Source organism: Hemiscyllium ocellatum, chromosome 7, assembly GCF_020745735.1.
Source record: "Hemiscyllium ocellatum isolate sHemOce1 chromosome 7, sHemOce1.pat.X.cur, whole genome shotgun sequence".
Classification (NCBI taxonomy): domain Eukaryota; kingdom Metazoa; phylum Chordata; class Chondrichthyes; order Orectolobiformes; family Hemiscylliidae; genus Hemiscyllium; species Hemiscyllium ocellatum.
The window spans coordinates 84,004,683-84,026,728 of record NC_083407.1 but is presented as its reverse complement, the minus strand read 5'-3'; the positions used below and the strand labels follow the sequence as shown (position 1 = coordinate 84,026,728).

The 22,046-nt window shown below is 43.5% G+C and overlaps 1 protein-coding gene across 1 annotated transcript in view; it reads left to right on the top strand.

Annotated features, from left to right (window-relative positions):
* Positions 1–10,312: 10,312 nt before the first annotated feature.
* hecw2a (HECT, C2 and WW domain containing E3 ubiquitin protein ligase 2a) overlaps positions 10,313–22,046 on the top strand; it is a 339,242-nt gene continuing 327,508 nt past the window's right edge. Inside the window, exon 1 of the mRNA XM_060827390.1 lies at positions 10,313–10,801. The gene's annotated coding sequence lies outside the window, so the exon portion shown is untranslated. The remainder of the gene's footprint in view (positions 10,802–22,046) is intronic.

Below are 22,046 nucleotides of genomic sequence, written 5' to 3'. Positions count from 1 at the left end.
CCCAGCTCTGCAACTTATCTATATCCCGCTGTAACCTGCCTCATCCTTCTTCGCTGTCCACAACTCCACTGACTTTTGTATCATCCGCAAACTTGCTCACCTAGCCTTCAAGCCCCTCCTCCAGGTCATTTATAAAAATGTCAAACAGCAATGGTCCCAAAACAGATTCTTGTGGAACACCGCTAGTAACTGCACTCCAAGATGAACCTTTACAATCAACTACTACCCTCTGTCTCCTTCCAGCCAGCCAATTCCTAATCCAAACCTCTAATGCACCCTCAATGCCATACCTCCGTAATTTTTGCAGTAGCCTACCATGGGGTACCTTATCGAACGCCTTGCTAAAATCCATATACACTACATCTACTGCTTTACCCTCGTCCACTTCCTTGGTCACCTTCTCAAAGAACTCAATAAGGTTTGTGAGGCACGACCTGCCCTTCACAAAACCATGCTGACTATCCTTGATCACATTATTCCTATCCAGATGTTCATAAATCCTATCCCTTACAATTCTCTCTAAGACTTTGCCCACAACAGAAGTGAGACTCACTGGCCTATAGTTACTAGGGCTGTCCCTACTCCCCTTCTTGAACAAGGGGACCACATTCGCTATCCTCCAGTCTTCTGGCACTATACCTGTAGACAACGACGACATAAAAATCAAGGCCAATGGCTCCGCTATCTCCTCCCTCGCTTCCCAGAGGATCCTAGGATAAATGCCATCAGGCCCAGGGGACTTATCTATTTTCACCCTTTCCAGTATTCCCCAGACCTCTTCCCTACATACCTCAAAGCCATCCATTCTAATCACTTGTGACTCAATATTCACATCAGCAACAATGTCCTGTTCCTGAGTGAATACTGACGAAAAGTATTGATTTAGTGTCTCTCCAATCTCCTCCGCCTCCACGCACAACTTCCCTCTACTATCCTTGACTGGACCGATACCTACCCTAGTCATCCTTTTATTCCTGACATACCTATAGAAAGCCTTTGGGTTTTCCCTAATCCTACCAACTAAGGACTTTTCATGTCCCCTCCTTGCTGCTCTTAGCTCTCTCTTTAGATCCTTCCTGGCTACCTTATAACTCTCAATCGCCCCAACTGAACCTTCACGCCTCATCTTTACATAGGCCGCCCTCTTCCTTTTCACAAGGGATTCCAATTCCTTATTAAACCACGGCTCCCTCACAAGACCCTTTCCTTCCTGCCTGACTGGTACATACTTATCAAGGACACCCAATAGCCACTCTTTGAACAAGCTCCACATATCATTTGTGCCTTCCCTTGAAGCCTATTTTTCCAATCCACGCATCCTAAGTCATGCCTCACCGCATCATAATTTCCCTGCCCCCAGCTATAACTCTTGCCCTGCAGTGCACACTTATCCCTCTCCATCACTAGAGTAAAAGTCACCGAGTTTGGTCACTGTCCCCGAAGTGCTCACCTACCTCCAAGTCTAACACCTGGCCTGGTTCATTACCTAGAACCAAATCCAGTATAGCCTCACCTCTTGTTGGCCTGTCTACATATTGTGTCAGGAAACCCTCCTGCACACATTGGACAACCACCAACCCATTTAACGGACCGAGCTATAGCTTTCCCAGTCAATATCTGGGAAGTTAAAGTCCCCCATAACAACCACCCTACTACTTTCACTCTTCTCCTGAATCATCCTCGCAATACTTTCCCCTACGTCTCTCGGACTATTAGGAGGCCTGTAGAAAACTCCTAACAGGGTGACCTCACCTTTCCCATTCCTAACCTCAGCCCAAACTACCTCAGATGGCAAGTCTTCCTCCATCGTCCTTTCCACCGCTGTAATACTATCCTTGACAAGCAATGCCACACCTCCCCCTCTTTTACCCCCACCTCTGACCCTACTAAAACATTTAAAGCCTGGAACCTGCAACAGCCATTCCTGTCCCTGTTCTACCCACGTCTCTGTAATGGCCACAACATCGTAGTCCCAGGTACCAACCCACCCTGCAGGTTCACCTACCTTATTTCTTATACTTCTGACATTGAAGTATACACACTTCAAGCCATCTTTCTGTTTACAGGCACCCTCCTTCGAGATCGATGCCATGTTCCTAACCTCCCTACACTCAAGGTCCTGTACCCTAAAGCTACAGTCCAGGTTCCCATGCACCTGCACAGTTATTTTAAACCCTCCCAAAGAGCACTAGCAAACCTCCCCCAAGGATACTGGTGCCCCTCAGGTTCAGGTGTAGACCATCCTGTTTATAGAGGTCCCACCTTCCCCAGAAATAACCCCAGTTGTCCAGAAACCGGAATCCCTCCCTCCTGCACCATCCCTGTAGCCACGCATTTAACAGTTCTCTCTCCCTATCCCTCGACTCTCTATCACGTGGCACGGGTAACAAACCAGAGACAACAACTCTGTTCGTTCTAGCTCTGAGCTTCCAACCTAGCTCCCTGAAAGCCTACCTAACATCCTTACCCCTCTTCCTACCTATGTCGTTGGTGCCAACGTGGACCACGACCTGGGGCTGCTCCCCCTCTCCCTTAAGGACCTGGAAAACACGATCAGAGACATCACGTACCCTTGCACCTGGGAGGCAACATACCAATCGTGAGTCTCTGTCGCCCCCACAAAACCGCCTATCTGTGCCCCTCACTATTGAGTCCCCAATAACTATCGCTCTACCTTTCTCCACCCTTCCCTTCTGAGCAACAGGGACAGGCTCCGTGCCAGAGGCCTGAACCTCATTGCTTACCCCTGGTAAGTCATCCCCCCCACAAGTATCCAAAACGGTATACTTGTTCTTGAGGGGAATGACCTCAGGGGGTCCCTGCACTGGCTGCTTCCTCCCACTCCCCCTCACTGTCACCCATCTCTCTATAACTTTCGGAGTAACTACTTCCCTAAAGCTCTGATCTATGACCACCTCTGCCTCCCGAATGATCCACAGTTCATCCAAATCCAGCCCAACAACTCCTCTTCACAACTCACTTTCCCACCTATCTTTGTACCAGCAACAAACTAGTGACCATACATTTGGCTTCTTCATCTGAGTCAGTCATATAAATGTCAATCCTTGAGGAACTCCACTGGTTACATCTTGGCAAGTTTAAAATGACCCATTTATCCCTACTTTCTGCTTCCTGTTAGTTTACCAATTTCCTATGCATGCTGCTATGTTGCATTGTACACCAGGAACCCTTATTTTGTGGACTAATCTTTTATCTGGCATCTTACCAAATGTCTTTTGGAAATCCAATCCATTATTACTACAGGTTCCCCTTTATCCATGTTACTTGTTATTCCCTCAAAAAGTAAAAAGTGAGGTCTGCAGATGCTGGAGATCAGAGCTGAAAATGTGTTGCTGGTTAAAGCGCAGCAGGTCAGGCAGCATCCAAGGAACAGGAAATTCGACGTTTCGGCAAAAGCCTGATTCCTGATGAAGGGCTTTTGCCCGAAACTTCGAGTTTCCTGTTCCTTGGATGCTGCCTGACCTGTTGCGCTTTAACCAGCAACACATTTTCAGCTCATTCCCTCAAAAAGGACTCAACAATTAGTCAAACATGATTTCCATTTCACAAAATCATGTGGAAGATGCCTGAATGCATTATGGTTTTCTGAGTATCATGCTAGAACCTCTTTACAAATAGATTCCAGCATTTTCCCTCTGATAACCAGCCTAATTGGTGTGTAGATTCCTGTTACCTGATTTCCAGCTTTCACGAAGAGCAGTTATATTTGCTATTAACCAAAGTGATGGACCTTTCTGGCATTCAGAGATATTTGGGAAGAAAAAAATTATCTATTAAAATAGCAAATACTTCTTTTAAGGGCTTAGAATGAAATCAATCAGGTCCAGGGAGTGGTCAGCTTTAGTTTGAACAATTTTGTCCTATTCTTTTCCCTGATGATTGTGATTGTTTTAGGTTCCTCCCTCCTTTTCACCTCTTGATTTATAAGTTATTCTGGGATATTATTTATGTCTTCTACAGAGATGGACACACAATATCTGTTCAATGTATCTGCCATTTCCTAATTTCCATTATTAATTTGTCAAATCACTTGATAGTGGATCAATACTCATTTTAATTACACTGTTTTATTTTAAATACTTGTAGATACTCTTAACTTTAGTGAGTTTTGAGAAGGTTTGTAGCGCAGGTTGAGGTTCTGGCTGTAGGTTTGCTCACTGAGCTGGAAGGTTTGTTTTCAGACGTTCCGTCACCATACTCGGTAACATCATCAGTAAGCCTCCGGATCAAGCACTAGTGGCATGGCCCACTTCCTATTTATGTGTTTAGATTTCCTTGAGTGGGTGATGTCATTTCCTGTGGTGGCATCATTTCCTGTGGAGATGTCATCTCCTGCTCTTTTTCTCAGGGGGTGGTAAATGGGATCCAAGTAAATGTGTTTATTGATAGAGTTTCGGTTGGAATGCCATGCTTATAGGAATTCTCGTATGTGTCTCTGTTTGGCTTGTCCTAGGAGGGATGTGAAGTCCCAGTCAAAATGGTGTCCTTCCTCATCTGTATGCAAGGATACGAGAGTGGGTCATGTCTTTTTGTGGCAAGTTGATGTTCATGTATCCTGGTAGCCAATTTTCTGCCAGTTTGTCCAATGTAGTGTTTATTACAGTTCTTGCAAGGTATTTTGTAAATGACATTAGTTTTGCTTGTTATCTGTATTGGGTCTTTCAAGTTCATTAGCTGCTGTTTTAGTGTGTTGGTGAGCTTGTGGGCTGGCAGTCATTTCCGAGACATCTCAGACCTCATTTACCATCCCTGAGAAAATGAACAGGAAATGATATCACCACAGGAAATGACATGAAATCTCCATTTTTGGATCATTAGAATCTTTTGAGTGTTCTGTGTACAAGAAAGACGGATTACACCTGAATTGGAAGGGGATTAATATACTGGCAGGAAGATTTGCTTGAGTTGCTCGGAAGGGTTTAAACTAGTAAGGTGGGGGTGGGGAACCCAGGGAGATGGTGAGGAATGAGATCATGCTGAGACTGGTACAGTTGAGAAAAGAAGGGAGTCAAACAATCAGGGCAGGCAAGGATAAAGCAGTGGACAAGGTAGGACTGATAAATTAAACTGCATTTATTTTGATGCAAGGGGCCTAATATGGAAGGCAGATGAACTCAGGATATGGTTGGGAACATGGGACAGGATATCATAGCAATTACAGAAACGTGGCTCGGGGATGGACAGGACTGGCAGCTTAATGTTCCAGGATACAAATGCTACAGAAATGAGAGAAAGGCAGGCAAGAGAGCAGGGGGAATGACATTTTTGATAAGGGATAGCATTACAGCTGTGCTGAGAGAGGATATTCCTGGAAATACATCCAGGGAAGTTATTTGAGTAGAACTGAGAAATACGAAAGGGACGATCATCTTATTAGGATTGTATTATAGACCTCATAATAGTCAGAGGGAAATTGAGAAGCAAATTTATAAGGCAATCTCAGTTATCTGTAAGAATAATAGGATGACTATGGTAGGGGACATAGACTGGAACTGCCATAATGTTAAGGGTTTAGATGGAGAGGAATTTGTTAAGCGTGTACGAGAAAATTTTCTGATTCAGTATGTGGATGTATCTACTAGAGGAGATGCAAAACTTGACCTACTCTTGGGAAATAAGGCAGGGAAGGTGACTGAGGTATCAGTAGGGAGCACTTTGGGGCCAGCGACCAGGATTCTATTAGTTTTAAAATAGTGATGGAAAAGGATAGACCAGATCTAAAAGTTGAAGCTCTAAATTGGAGGAAGGCAAGACATTTCAAAAGCTGATTGGGGGCAGATGTTCATAGGTAAAGGGACGGTTACAAAATGGGAAGCCTTCAGAAATGAGATAACAAGAGTCCAGAGACAGTATATTCCTGTTAGGGTGCAAGGAAAGCTGGTAGGTGTAGGGAATGCTGGATGACTAGAGAAATTGAGGGTTTGGTGAAGAAAAAGAAGGAAGCATATATCAGCTATAGACAGGATAGATCAAGTGAATCCTGAGAAGTGTACAAAGGAAGTAGGAACATACTTGAGAGAGAAATCAGGAGGGCAAAAAGGGGACATGACATAGCTTTGGCAAACAGAGTTAAGGAGAATCGAAAGGGTTTTTACAAATACATTAAGGACAAAGGGTAATTAGGGAGAGAATAGGGCCCCTCAAAGGTCACCAAGGTAGCCTTTGATGGAGATGGGTGAGATTAAAACGATTATTTTGCATCAGAGTTTACTGTGAAAAAGGACATCGAAGATATAGAATATAGGGAAATCGATGGTGACATCGTGAAAAATGTCCATATTACAGAGGAAGAAGTGCTGGACGTCTTGAAACACATAAAGGTGGATAAATCCCCAGACCCTGATCAGGTGTACTCTAGAACTCTGTGAGAAGCCTGGGAAGTGACTGCTGGGCCTCTTGCTGAGATATTTGTATCATCAATAGTCACAGGTGAGATGCCAGAAGACTGGAGGTTGGCTAACATAGTGCCATTGTTTAAGAAAGGTGGTAAGGACAAGCCAGGGAACTATAGACCAGTGAGCATAATGTCGGTGGTGGGCAAATTGTTGGAGGGAATCCTGAGGGACAGGATGTACGTGTATTTGGAAAGGCAAGGACTGATTAGGGGTAGTTAACATGGCTTTGTGTGAGGGAAATCATGTCTCACAAACTTGAGATTGAGTTTTTTGAAGAAGTAACAAAGAAGATTGATGAGGGCAGAGCAGTAGACGTGATCTATATGGACTTCAGTAAGGCATTCGACAAAGATCCCCATGGGAGACTGGTTAGCAACATTAGATCTCATGGAATTCAGGGAGAACTAGCCATTTGGATATAGAACTGGCTTGAAGGTAGAAGACAGAGGGTGGTGGTGGAGGGTGTTTTTCAGATTGGAGCCCTGTGACCAGTGGAGTGTCACAAGGATCGGTGCTGGGTCCACTCCTTTTTGTCATTTACATAAATGCTTTGGATGTGAACATAGGAAGTATAGTTAGTAAGTTTGCAGATGACACCAAAATTGGAGATGTAGGGGACACAAATAAGGGTACCTCAGATTAGAACGGGATCTTGACCAGATGGGCCAATGGGCTGAGATGTGGCAGATGGATTTTAATATAGATAAATGTGAGGTTTTTTTCATTAGGAAAGCAGATCAGAGCAGGACTTATGCACTTATTGGTAAGATCCTAGGGAGTATTGCTGAACAAAGAGACCTTGGAGTGCAGGTTCATAGCTCCTTGAAAGTAGAATCACAGGTAGATAGGATAGTGAAGGTGGCATTTGGTATGCTTTCCTTTATTAGTCAGAGTATTGAGTACAGGAGTTGGAAGGTCATGTTGCGGCTGTACAGGACATTGGTTAGACCACTGTTGGAATATTGCGTGTAATTCTGGTCTCCTTCCTATCAGAAGGATGTTGTGAAACTTCGAAGAGTTTAGAAGGATGTTGCCAGGTTGGAGGATTTGAACTATGGGGAGAGGCTGGAGCTGTTTTCCCTGGAGCGCGGAGGCTGAAGGGTGGCTTTATCGAAGTTTATAAATCATGAAGGGCATGGATAGGGTAAATAGGCAAGGTCTTTTCCTTGGGGTGGCGAGCCCAGAAAAAGAGGGAATAAGTTTCAGGTGAGCAGGGAAAAATATAAAAGGGACCTAAGGGGCAACTTTTTCATGCAGAGGGTGGTATGTGTATGGAATCTGCAAGAGAAAGTGGTGGAGGCTGGGACAGTTGCAACATTTAAAAGGCATCTGGATGGCTATGTGAATAGAAAGGGTTTGGAGAGATATAGGCCGGGTGCTGGCTGGTGGGACTAGTTTGGGTTGGGATATCTGTACGGCATGGGCGAGTTGGGCCAAAGGGTCTGTTTCCGTGCTGTACATTGCTATGACTTCTAACACTTCCTCTCCCCCGCCATGGCACCTTGCCATGCAATTACAGAAGGTTTAATACTTACCCATTTACCTTCTTCCTGTCCAAAGCCCCAAGCACATGTTCCAGGTGAAGCAGCATTTTACTTGTCCATCTTTCAATCTAGTCTACTCCGTTCACTACTTACAATGGGATCTCCTTTATGTTGGTGAGACCAAATGCAGCCTGGAATGACTGTTTTGCAGAACACCTCCATTCTGTTCATAGGAATGACCCTGACCTCCCAGTTGGTGGCAATTACAATAAACCACCTTGTTCTCATGCTAACATTTATGACCTGGGCCTGCTGTAATGTTCCAACTCAGCATAACGCGAGCTTGAGGAACAACACCATCTTCACGGTAAGGTACTTGGCAGGTCTCAATATTGAATTAATAACTGATCACACGATGTCTTTTGTCCGTTTTCCTTACATTCTCTTCCCTTTCACCACCACAGGCCTTGTCTGTATTTTGTTTATTTGCGGTTAATAGAGAAGATCAACTCTTTCATCACACCTTAATTTATACCTTTTTATTCAAAGTTTGGGAGAAGATTTGTAGCTCGGGTGCTCGTTGTTGTGGTTCTGTTCACCGAGCTGGGAATTTGTGTTCAGGTGAAGCTCCCAATAAAAATACCTTTTTATTTTTCTCCACCGTGAACAAACCCTTTGTCGTTTGCACTGAGCCACCTCCTCTTTCACAATTACGTCAAGAAACATTTTCCAACACCTTTCAGTTCTGATGAAATCATACGGTCCGGAAACGCAATCTTTGTTTCTCACTCCAAAGATGCTGCCTGACCTGCTGAGTTTCTCCAGCATTCTCTATTTTTGTTTCGGATTTCCAGGAATTTTGCTTTCATTTGAATGATTTACTGCTCCGTCTTTCTCACAAGTCTGACATTTCCTCCCCGTATGCTCTATCCTATACTCTCGTTGCTAATTTTATCTTATCTCAAAGTAAGAGTTATGAATTTAAACTTCACGTGTGTATAATTTAGACTGCTGTTCAGTGGATCATGTTTCTGGTTCATGTTTATAATCTAAAAGTACAACTATTTGAAGCCCAGATATCCTCAAGCAAGACAGCGGAACATTAACTGATCTCGCTCCGTGACAATTTTAACATTATTTTTTCAAAACACACTTTGTTGGATCGGTAAATGCTACAGTCATTTGGTATGCATGCCATAATGACCCATTTGTTCAATGAGTGAATGATGAAGAAAAGTTGGTCAAAGAACAGCTGGATTTACACACCGTGAATACTGGAGAGACTCAGCAGGTCTGCCAGCACCTGTGGAGAGAGTTGACTTATCGAGTCCAGTGTGATTCTTCTTCAGAACCGGCCGAATTCTTCATTTATCTTATTCAAATACTGTCATGGTGTCTGGAGTGTGTTTCAGTTTCAGCTGCAGGTTAGATCTACCAATCAGTGCGCCATCACCTCAGCGCTGGAGGCGAGAGAGAGGGAGCATGACAATTATTAGGGAAGCGCAAGCTGATACAAGTCTTTCTTTCAAATGAAAGTCATGACACAGCACTTTGTAAGCTTCAAGTTTATAACATATAATCCATGGAGATAAACAGGACTGTCTACCCAGTAATTTATCTGTCTCCCCACTGAATTAGAACTCCAGTATTTAACTATATTTAGGGATAATTGTACATACTGTACATATTGTCTACGGGCCTTGCTGACACCCTCCAATTTTCCTATTTCTTCTTGTGTCAAGGTATTCGGCTTCCATGTGATTACTCCCGGTTACCCAAGAATGAGAATTTAATAAAGGGGTAGAGATGCTCTCTGCTGCGCCAGGGTTGCGTGTGTTTGCTGCTTTACTCTTTTTTACACCCGCCTTCCCTTTACAGTTTAGTGTAGTCTATCATCACAGGGCACCTGTCCAACCTTCTGTTAAACGGCTGGGTTAACTTCACAACTGGACACTTCACAGTGAGGGAAATGGACTCCACAGAAGGGACTGAGAGCTGATCAAGGCCAACCCAGTACTCTGGTGTCCATCCCTTGTGGGCATTATCCTTGCAATCTTCATCATCCCGCAGTAAACCCAGGTGACTCTGCTGCTCACCGTCTGATGGGCCGCGCGTCTTCTCTAGAAACCTGCAAGAAAACGAGGTGCATTACAAATCTCCGGGCCACCGCATCAGGTTTTTTTTTTCTTTAAATTCCTTCCCCCCACCCCTAAAAAAAGATGGGGAAGAGCCCCGCCGCTGCATCGGCAGTCAGAGAAATCCCTGACCGCGGGCACTTCCATCCTTGTGCAGGGGCTGGACGGTGGGAGGAGGAGACCGCCCGCCTGTCCCTGTGTGTGAGTGACACACGGCAATCCCGCCCCCCCAAAAAAACCTGGCAGCCTGGCTGCTTGGATATGGGGAGGAGGGAGAGAGAGAGAGAGAGTGTGAGTGTGGGCCGAGAGGCGAGAGAGAGAGAGAGGGCCGACAGGAAGGGAGACCGCGGTGGCTGAAGACTGAGCTGCCCTCCCTGGGGGGAGAGTGAGGGGCCGGCTGCGACCCGGCGAACATGCTGCAGCCGGAAAACAGGCGGCGGCGGCGGCGCTGGGGGCGAGATTTCCGAGCGGCTCCCCTGGAAGATCTGCATCGCTTGCAATAACGCCGAGCCCGGGATATATTTCTCTCTGCCTCTTGTGTTGTGTAATAAAAAAAAGGAGGCGGGGTGTCCAAGACCCAAGACCGAGCATTTAGAATTAGAAACCCAGTTTCAAGGCTGCGGGGAGAGTGAGAGTGTTGGCAAGCCGCACTGAGAGCGCTGCTTGGAGAGGGAAGGACTTGGCTCCTTTCCTGACACTGTTGGGCACCTCGGGATGGCTGGGCTGGACTGGACTGGACTGAACTGAACACATCTTTCTCCCTGAGGTAAGTAATCGCTCCAGCTCCCAACTCCCCACCCCCTCCGGTGAACCCGAGTTTTTCTCATCCCCTGGTCCTGAGGGGGATGCATCTCTCCGGGATGGCCTGGGGGTTGGAGAGAAACGCAACAGATCACGGCCCCTAACCAGAGCGGCCGGCATTCTGCATATTATCGATATGGTTGATGGATATGATAGATAAATAAATCACATTGTGTGTGTGCTGTGAATCTGTTCTGGGGTGAAACGGTTGCTGTCACGCTCGGTATTTCTCTGGCTCCATCTGTATCAAGCTCCCTCCCTCCCTGCTCCCTCTGGGTGGGGTTCACCTGTTTATTTTTCAAAAGATGTTGTGTTTAACACTCGCCTGGGTCAGCCCACCTTGTGGCTCCGCCTCATCCCCCGGAGCGGGTTGCTGATGATGCGAGGCGGGGGAGGGAGCTTGCTTGAGTCCAGACGATGCGACACTGGTGTGCAGCGATTCCCCCCCACCCCTCGGCGGCTGCTCCGTCACATCGCCTCTGGTGTTTCCACAGCCACATCCCCGCGCCGCTGCTGGGATCTTGGAGAGCTGCCCGAAAGGATGAGCGTTGTCACGGTGGGCTGGGCTGTGGGTAAACTCTCTCTCTCTCATGGGATCGGTAAATAATCCATTGGCTCATCTGGCAAACTCTCTCCAATCGTCCTCACCCCGGCAAGGCCAGTGTATAAACACTCGCATAGCATCTTCCCGAATCAGTGGCGGAAGTTCCCCTTGGGTTGTGTCGCTTTATTCCCAGTGTCAATAGTAAACCGTCCCGTCTCGATAAACTTTGACGTGATTGAGCACACCATCCTGTGACAGCACTGGTCCGCTGCCATCCTTCAACCCAGCGAGTAAAATCACCTGCAATTCCTGTTTCCTCGCACTGCAACATTACCTCTGGTGCCCCCCCCCCCAAAGATTTATCCTTTATCTCCTCCTATTTGTACGCCATCTATACCAGCCAATTCCTTGGAGACACTACAGTTTTTGCTTCTATGCCCGACAACACACAACTCTATCAGGTTTCTCAAATACTATGAATTCCTAGATTGCCTGTTCAACGTTTGGAACTAGATAGGCAGAAATTTCCCTCAATTAACTGTGAAGCCAATTCTTGCCTGGAACTCTGTTCCCTAGCTACCAACTCCATCTTTTAGCCTGACAACTTACTCAAGGCTGAAGCAAACTGATCTCATATACTTGATTTTGGCACAAGCTTTCAATCCGCATACCTGTGTCATTCCTAACAAAGGCCAGCTCCATCTCTGCCTTGGCTAATCTATTGCTAAACATTTTATCTGAGCTGAAAATGTGTTGCTGGTTAAAGCACAGCAGGTCAGGCAGCATCCAAGGAACAGGAAATTCGACGTTTCGGGCCAGAGCCAGACCCTTCAAGGGCTTTAACCAGCAACACATTTTCAGCTCTGATCTCCAGCATCTGCAGACCTCACTTTTTACTAAACATTTTATCACCAGATTCTGGATTAGTGGTGCTGGATGAGCACAGCAGTTCAGGCAGCATCCAAGGAGCAGCAAAATCGACGTTTCGGGCAAAAAGCCCTTCACCGTTGATTTTATCACCAGACTCTGGAATGCCTCAGCTCAGCTAGTGCTGATTCCCTCATCCATGCCTTTGTTATCTCTACACTTTACTAATTCTTGGCAAGCCTCCCACATTCTATCCTCTGTAAACTCAAAGTCATTCAAATCTCTGCTGTCTATGTCCTATCAAATTTCTTTCACTCATCATTCCTGTGATTCCTCCTTCTGGTTAAGCAGCACCTAGTATTTTAGAATTCTACTCAACCCTGTTTTCAAATCTCTCCATGACTTTGACTTTTACTGTCTAATTTCTTCCCATTGTACCGTCCTTTGGGATAGCTGGCCTTTTTGCGTATCCTCAATTTTAATTGTTTCATAGTTGGGGACCATACCATGTTTCACACATAAACTCTGGAATTCCATGTTTAAATCCCTCTGACACACCTTAGAATTGACCTCTTTGGTCATCACTCCTAAAATCTCAGTCACTATTGGCTCAGTGGTTAGCACTGCTGCCTCACAGTCCCAGGGACCTATGTTCAATTCCAGCCTTGGGTGACTGTACGAGTTTGCAGGTTCTCCCCACGTCTGAGTGGGTTGGGCTTCTTCCCAGAGTCCAAAGATGTGCAGGTTAGGTGGATTGGTCATGCTAAATTGCTGAAAATGTGTTGCTGGAAAAGCGCAGCAGGTCAGGCAGCATCCAAGGAACAGGAGATTCAATGTTTCGGGCATAAGCCCTTCTTCAGGAAAGCCCTTCTTCATGCGAAGTAGCTGCATAGTGACCAGAGATGTGCAGGTCAGGTGGATTAATGATGATGGGAATAGACTGCATGCAGTGGGATGCTCTTCAAAGGGTCGGTGCAGACTTGATAGACCAAATGGCCTTTATCAGCGCTGTAGGGATTCTATAAAATTTTGCTTTAGTGAAGAATTTTAGGGTAATTTATTAATTTAGAGGTGCTACATAAATACAATTTGTTGTACAGTAGCTGCTTGGTTTTATTGGACCACATTTTTTTATATTAGCAGCTCACTTAAATGGGCAGCTGTAAAGTGAAAGAAAAACAGAATGTGCTGTAAATACTTGGCTGGTCAAGCAGCTTCTGTGGATAGTGATGTGACCCCGTTAAGTTTAAAAGAAAGATTTAGATTCCCAGTGACCGGCTGAAAGGGATCTTACAACAAGATTTAATGTTTCAAGACTTTTACTGGAACAAACAAACTAGGATAAACATTCACCAAATATTAGGTGGCAACTAATTCTCTGAACCGCAGACAAACCGTCCTTTATTTCCATTTTAACACAATGGAAAATCCTATACCGGAGTTATACTTGCAACACTTTCCCCATAGAATTTCAAAGGTTTTGTACAGGAAACACAAGAACGGGAGTAGGTCATTCAGTTCATGGAGTCTGCACTGCCTTTTAATATGACTGACCGAACACTTCAGTGCCTTTTACTCAAGTTATCGCCATAGCTGTTTGTGCCATTCAGAATCAAAAATTGAACAACTTCGCCTTGAATGATACTCGAAATCTGAGCTTCCACAGCCCTCTGGGGCAGATTTGTCACCCTGAGCAATGGAAAATTCTCCCTGTCTTGGCCCTAAATGACATCACTCTTATTTTTAATTTGTGCACCCTGGTTCAAGACTCCCCAACCAAAGGTCACATTTTACTTGCATCAACCTTTCAATCCCTTTAAATATTTTATAGGATTTCAGTAAGATCTCTTATTCTTCGAAACTCTAGAGAAGGCCAATCCAGATTGCCAAATATCTCTCCACAGGACAGACCTGTCATACTAGCAAACCTTTATTGCACTCCATTCATAGCACAGAAATAAGGAGACGAAAGCTGCACACGGCAGTCCAGGTGCGGTCTAAACAAACGTCCATACAATTGAAGCAAGTCTTAACTACTCCTGGACTTAAATTCTCTTGAGATTAAAGCTCATATACCTTTTGGGTTCTTAACAGCTTGATGCCCCTGCATGTTACTTTTCAGTGACGTTTTGAGAAAGACACACCTATACTTTCCAACCTTTGCTGGCCAAAACCCCACCTTATCCTTAAGGATGGGATTGTGCTTACTGTAGTGTAGCTTACAGTTGATCCTGTCTCTTGTTGTCGTCAATTTTACTTAATTATTGTACTACAGCAAAAACGAGTTTTTGCATGACACGACTGAAGAAGAAAATTGCGTAATCAGTGAAGTGAGAATACTGCACAAAACAAAACATGAACATTGTTAAATAAAGCTTCTGTAAAGGCAGTACTTTAGATGAAAATGCTCTGTTTTAAGCATCTGTTAAAGATCATAATCTTTAAATTTATTAAACAAAATACTTAAGATGCTAAGAAAATTAACTGTATGGACTTTTAACGTATGCAAAATGCCATTGCTCAACAGGTTAGTTACCTATTAGACAATATTATTCACTGGTACAATTCAAATTAATTGTTTTGTCTGACAATAATGGATTAGACATCAACATTCTGTTTTAATATTACTGACCTTACATGATGCATTGGTTGACTGTCAACTTGCTTGGCATTTGCCTGTTCTGTACAGATCTAGAAGTTGGCTAGCATTCCTTTTGTTATTGATTTAAAGTACGTTTAATATAACTGAGCAGATGCAGCATGTTCTTCAAATTGTTGATCAAAACTGAACATTGCAAAGTAGCATTCCCATCTTTGAATGCTGTATTCTTCTCAAAGGGATGATCATATTTTTAACTACTGGCCTTACAACTGTTGAAACTTCGGATTTTAACATTATGATTTTTTTCTGCAGAAGCATTGGGATGAAAAATATATATTCTCCATTACATTTAGCACATTATTTTTCATAAGTAGACTTAAGTACATCAACTGTCATTCTATTGTGAAGCATTTTGCCTCTGAATTACCAGAATTTAGATTTATGTCCAAATTCAGGGTTTGAGTAGAAAGATCAATGGTGACAGTCTAAAATATCCCATAGCACAATATCGAGGAAGAGCAGAGGAGTTATCCCTGGTAGCTTGTCCAATATTTTTCAACATCATAAACAGATTAACTGGTCAGTGTTACATACTGCTTGTTTGGAGTTTGCTGGATACAAATTGACAGTTATGTTTCCTAGATTACAGGTCACAGTCTCTCCTTGGCAGCAAGGTACTTTGATATGTTTATGTTTGTGAAAAATGCTGTGTAAGTGCAAGTCGTTGTTTCTTTAAGATTTGTTTATCTCAATAATGCTAAATAAGTATGATTTCTCAAAGACAAGGGTAAAACACATATGCATGCACAAATGTCCCAGCAGGATACCATAACCTGAAATCAGAGAACTACCCATTTATTCTGTTCTGCTAGCTTTGATTGACAATAATTATTGACCTTTGTACACATGGAGTTTAATGATTCTAAGTCAAATTGATCTGAGGTTTGTAAGTTTGCAGATTACACCAAACTTGGTGGTATAGTTGACAGTGAAGAAGGTTATCTAAGATTATAAAGGAATCTTGGTCAATTGGGCAATGGGCTGAGGAGTGGCAGATGGAGTTTAATTTGGATAAATGTGAGGTAATGCATCTTGGTAAAATTAACAAGGGCAGGACTTATTCAGTTGATGGTAAGGCCCTGGGTAGTGTTGTTGAACAGAGAGACCGAAGGGTTCAGGTACATAGTTTTTTGAGAGCTGTGTCACAGGTGGACAGGATGGGTAAGAAGTTGTTTAGCTTGCTTGCCTTCAATGCTTAGACCATTGTGTATAGGAGTTAAGACATCTTGATCAGATTGTGCAGGATGTTGGTGAGGCCACTTTTGGAGTACTATGTACAGTTCTGGTCACCCTGCTATAGGAAGGATATGATTAAATTGGAGAGGGATCAGAAAAGATTTATCAGAATGATGCCAGGACTGGAGGGTTTGAGTTATAAGGAGAGACTGGACAGTGGTGTATATGGATTTTAGTAAGGCTGCAAAAAAATACGGAGGTATGGCATTGAGGGGGAGTTGGAGGTTTGGATTAGGAATTGGCTGGCTGGAAGAAGACAGAGGGTAGTAGTTGATGGTAAAGGTTCATCTTGGAGTGCAGTTACCAGCAGTGTTCCACAAGGATCTGTTTTGGGGCCATTGCTGTTTGTCATTTTTATAAATGACCTGGAGGAGGGGCTAGAAGGTTGGGTGAGCAAGTTTGCGGATGATACGAAAGTCGGTGGAGTTGTTGACAGTGAGGAAGGATGTGGCAGGTTACAACGGGATATAGATAAGCTGCAGAGCTGGGCAGAAAGGTGGCAAATGGAATTCAATGTCGCTAAGTGTGAAGTGATTCACTTTGGTAAGAGGAACAAGAAGATGGAGTACTGGGCTAATGGTAGGCTACTTGATAGTGTGGATGAGCAGAGGGATCTTGGTGTCCATGTACACAGATCTCTGAAAGTTGCCACCCAGGTAAATAGTGCTGTGAAGAAGGCATATGGTGTACTGGCTTTTATTGGTAGAGGAATTGAGTTCCGGAGTCCTGAGGTCATGTTGCAGTTGTATAAGACTCTGGTGTGGCCACATCTGGAATATTGTGTGTAGTTTTGGTCGCCATACTATAGGAAGGATGTGGAGGCACTGGAACGGGTGCAGAGGAGGTTTACCAGGAGGTTGCCTGGTATGGTAGGAAGATCGTATGAGGAAAGGCTGAGGCACTTGGGGCTGTTTTCATTGGAGAAAAGAAGGTTTAGGGGTGACTTGATAGAGTTGTACAAGATGATTAGGGATTTAGATAGGGTTGACCATGAGAACCTTTTTCCACGTATGGAGTCAGATATTACGAGGGGGCATAGCTTTAAATTAAGGGATGGTAGGTATAGGACAGATGTTAGGGGTAGATTCTTTACTCAGCGAGTTGAGAGTTCATGGAATGCCCTGCCAGTAACAGTGGTGGACTCTCCCTCTTTATGGGCATTTAAACGGGCATTGGATAGGCATATGGAGGAAAGTGGGCTAGTGTAGGTTAGGTGGGCTTGGATCGGTGCAACATCGAGGGCCGAAGGGCCTGTACTGCGCTGTATTTTTCTATGTTCTATGTTCTGTGTAGGCTGGGACTCATTTCATTGCAGCATAAGAAGTTGAGGGGTGAATTTATAGAGATTTGTAAAATCATGAGGGGCATGAATAAGATGAATAGCAAAGATCCTTCTGGGGTGGGTGAGTTTTTAAGGTGAGAGGAGAAAGATCTGAGTGGCAACTTTTTCACACACGGGCTGGTTTGCATATGGAATGAACTGCCAGTGGAAGTGATAGTTGCTGATATAGTTATTACATTCAAACATTTGGATGGTTACACAAATAGAAAAGGTTTAGAGGGATATGGACCAAATGCAGGAAGTGAGACTAGTATAGTTTGGAAAACTTTGTCGACATGGACGAGTTGGACTGAAGGGCCTGTTTCCATGCTCGATGACTATATGAGGTGGTCTAGTGACCAAGTCATACGTGAGAAAGCTGAAACTGTACTTTGTGATACAACTACCAAGCTCTCATCGCAGAAACATTTCTAGCCCTGATATTTATGAAGAGTTCAATTGTATTATCTGACATAATATATTTCTCAACGCAGTCACTGGCCAAATCATTTTCAAAAGAATATTAGAACTTGTTTCACAAGTTATGACTGTGAACCAGAAGACATTATATGAAAAAAGAACTGCGGATGCTGGAAATCAACAACAAAAACAGAAATTGCTGGGAAGACTCAGGCCATGTGATGACAGGGTCTGGTTTGTAGGGATTGTAATAAAGACGTGAGTGAAAATGAAATTCTGTTCAAGAGTCCTTGGGAACCTTGTGGCCTTCAGGACTAAGTATTGAATTAAATAATTTTAAGGTCTGAGCACCTTCTCCTATGTCCTTAGCCCGACCCCCACATACCAGACCTTGTTAAAAATCAAACGACACCAGGTTATAGTTCAACAGGTTTATTTGGAGGCAATAGCTTTCAAAGCTCTGCTTCTTCATCAGGTGGTTGTGAAGCAGGATCATAAGACACATAATTTATAGCAAAAGATTACAGTGATACGATGATACATTGAACAAACCAGATTATCAAGTCTTTCATCTTTTAGAATGGATTTGCTGGTTTTGGTTCTTTAAAATGTATATCCCAGAACTGGGTGTTCTCTTCCAGTCGACGAACACTTCAGCAGTCAGAGATATTTCAGCCTCGGTCCTTTGGGTGACCATCCTCCAAGGTGGACTTTGGGACAGACAACAACGCAAAGTAGCTGAGCAGAGGCTGATAGCCAAGTTTGGTACCCATGGCCTCAACCGGGACCTTAGGTCCATGTCACACTACAAGTGACCCCACTGCACTATACACTGTTTCACACAAGTGCACAAACACGCGCACACTCTTAAATTCTCACACACTTGTGCAGACCCTCTCTCATACACAAGATGTCTCTCATATGCAGACACATATACATCCCACACTCACACCCATGCATGCACCCTCTCACAGGCTTGTGCCCCATCACACTCTCACACACACACTTTACCAAGCTTGCACACATACAAACACAAACTTTCTCATGTGCCGATGCACTCATGTGCACACACTCATATGCACACACTCACTCTGTCTCTCTCTCCTACACTTGCGCACACAAGTTTATGGAGTGAATTTGTATTTGCAGAATTATATTTGCAGATACATTTTATTTTGCTCAAAACATGCAGAACCTTCAAGCAATCAATGCAGGCAGTGAATCCATATGATATTTGTAATTTCCACTTGGGTAATAGAACCAGTCGAACTCAAGATTGGTCTGACTCACACCTTTAAGGCATTGTCATCTTTTGTTATAAAAACCTTAAATTATCTTGAGAATGTGATTTAAGAGAAGTTCTGAGATTTACATATTAAAGAACCAAAACCAGCAAATCCATTCTAAAAGATGGAAGATCTAGCAATCTAGGTTTGTTCAATGCATCCTTGTATCACTGTAATCTTTTGCTATAAGTTCTGTGTCTTATGGTCCTGCTTCACAACTGCCTGATGAAGAAGCAATGCTTTGAAAGCTAGTGCTTCTAAGTAAACCTGTTGGAACATAACTTGTTGCTGTGTGATTTTCAAGTTTGTCCACCCCAGTCCAACACCAGCACCTCCAAATCATGGATACCAGACCTTGTCATAATATGGTCTGCTACCATAAACCACCCATTGTCAGCCATTCATGGGCTCCAGGCTGACCCTTACCCATTGCTTTGTCTGCTTTTTCTTTCTCTTCCCTATGGGCGCAATCTCCACCGGTCCTTTACCCCTTACTGCATACTCCCACCGTATCTTCAGCATATACATGTATACCAATCTTTTCCTAGCCAGATTCAGTTCTGAAGATGGGTGACTGGACCAGAAACATTGACTCTGCTTTCTGTCCACAGACACTACCAGACATGCTGAGTTTTTCCAGCTACTTCTGTTTTTGATTCAGAAGACATTGTCTCAATTTGCACTGAATAATTTGATACACCTTATATCCAGATTTGGGACATATTTTGACAGCTGGTCTTCAATTGTTATAGTGTAAAATAAGCTCATGGTCTTAGAAACAATGAAGTTAAAAGTAAGTGAAATTAGTTAAATTGACACTTGCTAACTTTGAAAACCCACACCCTCTATTTCTGTACCTATTGCAAATTTCAAGAAACTAAAAGCTTCAGACAAATTACAAGTAAAAACAGGAAAATTGGAAAATATTTTTAAAAAGGATTGAAATAATTGAATTAGAAAGTTAAGAAGATTAAACACTGATACCATGCATCACTATTTGTTAAACACAGCATTTATATTTAGAGCTTAATTGTGAAGTAATTTAAGTAGTTTCAGGTCAGAGTTGAATGTATGGTAGGAATGCACAACTGGACAGTGATACACAATGGCAACCTCTGTTCAGAGGGAATTGGATTGGGCTGATTTTTTTGTTTTTCTCTCTGTGGACCAGTGAAGGACATGGTCTCAGTGACATCAAGTCACTTCCTCTCACTGCAGGTTTGTTTTGTTAGGGGACTGGTTGGATAGAGATACAGTGGAACCGGAGTGCAGACTGCTCGATCGTTTTTCAGTTCAAGGCAAAGTTCATAAAAACAAAGGCTAACACAATCTTGAATGAAGTTACAGTTGTACTGTGAAAACAGTAATGTGATTGAAATCAAGTACTATGTTTTAGTGATCAGAGTTGAGGAATACTTGACATAGTGTCAGGACACTAAAAGGAACTCCACTGCTTTTCCTAGAAAGAATTCCAGAGCATTTTACAGCCACCTGTGGAGATTGACAGCTGCTCAGTACTACATTGAAGTGTCAGCCCAGCTGCATTGCTCATTAGAGTGCGGCTTGAACCCACAACCTTCTGATTCAAGTACAGGAGGACTGCCACAGCTAACACCCCTTACTCCTGCAATTCTATTAATGGCACATATTCAAGAGTTTCAAGGGTTTAACAAAAAAAGATACTGATATTTGAAGCAATACAATGCTATTGGTATGCCAGATCTAACTGATTATGGTGATTAAGGTGAGCTGGAGCAGCATGCAGAGCTTTTGTGCACTTCACACTATTAAGTCAGTGCAGATTGTATTTTTCTCTTTTTTTTCAACGATGTGTTATTTCCCTGTTTTGCATTTGCTCTCGTGGTCACACTATTACTTCCATGAGTTCTTTGTCACTTTCACGAGTGCTCTCTCTGTCACTTTCACGAGTTGTCTTAAATGCTGTTCTGTGTTTGGACTGTTTCTTATGCTCTGGTCGTCTCTCTTACTCTTTCTCCCTTTGACATGTTATGCTATCACAAAGGACAATTCTCATGAACTGGTTTGATGTCCTAAGCTCCCAGTGGGCCATAGACCATGGCACAGTATCATTTTAAATGGAGGCTGCTGAGTTATTACAGCATTCTGTAAATTGTTACTGATTATACTTTAGCTAGAGCTTTCATGTTTTCCACTTCAATGTGCTACACTCGCATTTTAGCCAGTCATAAATGGCAAAATTTGTGCATTAGTCTCCTTGATAGCCACTTTGCAGAATAAGCATATGCAAACAAAAAGTATAATTTTGTTTATTATTTTGTTTTTAACAGTTCCTGAATACAACATACATAAATAATATTGCCAATACCGGAAAGAATTGGAAAACTGCAAAGAGGTTATAGCGAAGACATTTTGAAAGAAATGGTGTGACATATTTACATTTTCTTCATGTCCAACATGCTGGATAAATATTCAGACAGGAATTTCGCACTAAAGTGTTGCTCCTGTTCACTGGTGAGGGTTGGAAGAGGGGAGAGATGGGGAGTGGGGCTAGCTCAGTGTGATGTGCAAGTTTCTGATCAGACCATTAATGAGCTCAGGTTGAGACTTTTGCTGCCTTCTGGGAGGAAGTCCCACCTGTGTTAGCTGCTGTCAGGTCCCAGCAGTGCCTCTGGGAGTGGAGGTCACTGTTAGGACTGGAGCTAGGTTCCAATGTAGGGTATTACTGGAGCTGGATAACAAGATGGCCTGTGGAGGTTTTTACAGGTCCAGTATGTCCGGCCCAATGAGAATGGTGAGGGTTACAGTTAGGAGAAGGCCACTGGGAGCTCTATTGAGCATAGGGTGTTTGACTAGGGTGGGTTCTCTTGCCTGTTCTTCTCCCCCAAAAGATAT